A 1,495-nucleotide genomic window follows, 5' to 3' on the forward strand; every position below is an offset into this window, starting at 1 on the left:
CGTCACCCGGGATCGCTTCCTCGTACTCGATCCACGCAGGCGTGACCGCGAGCATGCACTTGCGCAACAAGCGCTGCCGTAGCGCCTCGAGCTCTTCCTTGTCATTCTTGACCTTCTTGGTCGTCGCGGTTGGGTCGGCGGCTCACTCCCGCCCGAGCTTTTCACAAACCTGCGCCTCCAAGCGGCCTTCTACGTCTTGATGTACGCGCGTCGTCCGCACGCAGACAATGTCGGCGTCGCCGCTTTAGGTATATTAAACGTTGGTATGTAATAATGCTGGTATTTCGAGCGTCGAGCCACGCGCGACTAGATGAGATTGCTCAAGACGAGAGCTTTCCCGTTGCCGGCAAACACGAGAGCAACAAAAGAGCACACTGCGCGCTTACATAGTCAAGGCGCGAAGCGGTGCAGAGCTTGGCCTCGCATCTGTGAGACCCGGCTCGGTGTGAAAAAAGCACCGCCGGCACCATCTCATTGTCCTTGAGCGCCTTCGCAGCCGGCACCGCGAGGTCGACATGATCCAGGCCTTCAGGCGCGTCCACGAGCTCGCAAAGGCGTCCTTGCGCGCGCAGTGCACGACGAGCGGGTGGTACGAGACCACGAGTAGCGCGGAAAGAGCGCAAAAAACTCGACTTCGTGTGTCTCGGGCAAACACGGAACCTAGTCATTCTATGAGATGCATATAGAGTCAAACATGTGTAGTACCTTGTGCCAAACGCGGGGCAGCGCTGCGCGGACGCCTTGAAGAACGAGGTCCGGTGTAGCATGACACGAACCGTGGGCGCGCGGCCACTGTGTGTGACCGCCGAGAGAAGATGCAATGGCTGGTAGCTTGAGCGCATATCGCATCTGACGCGCCGCCGAGCGCGAGGTTGGCTGCGGGCGAGAGGTCGCTGCGGGCCAGCGATCTCGGTGTTAGCTGCCAAGCCGCAGGACGGAGGACGTCAAGCATGAGGCGCTCGAGATGTGCGCCATTTGGCTCTGCGCCGCGAGGTGACGAGCGCGGTCCGGACGCGGCGTGGCTCGTCGTCAAATCGCCGATTGGCTATTTATGTCCGGTATCATTATCCGGATGCCTCGAAACAACGCCACGAGCGCGACACGGTCGAGGCCATCGTCCGCACTCCTCGCACAAACGCTCGATGTTGTCGCTGGCAGCGTTTGTTTCGGCGCGTCGACTATATACCTCACAGCACGTAGACGTCCGACATCAAAACAATAACATTTCAACCGCTACGGCGCCGATGGCTGCGACCAGCGCTGCATCGACGCCAGCAGCAACGACCCAATACGGATGCGACTGCTCCGCAAGCCTCTTGCGCGCATGCACGCACTTATGCCAAGGTACTAATGCAGGTGCTCAATGGGTGCGACGCTGCTCAACACGTTTCGGATACCACCAATCGAGCGTGGTGATCATCGATCCTCGACGACGCAGACCCAAGCCAATTCGCGCATGAAGACGCTGCGATCTTTGCGTACGTGGCAAGCCAAC

This window comes from Saprolegnia diclina (assembly GCF_000281045.1).
Source record: "Saprolegnia diclina VS20 unplaced genomic scaffold supercont1.80, whole genome shotgun sequence".
NCBI lineage: Eukaryota > Oomycota > Saprolegniomycetes > Saprolegniales > Saprolegniaceae > Saprolegnia > Saprolegnia diclina.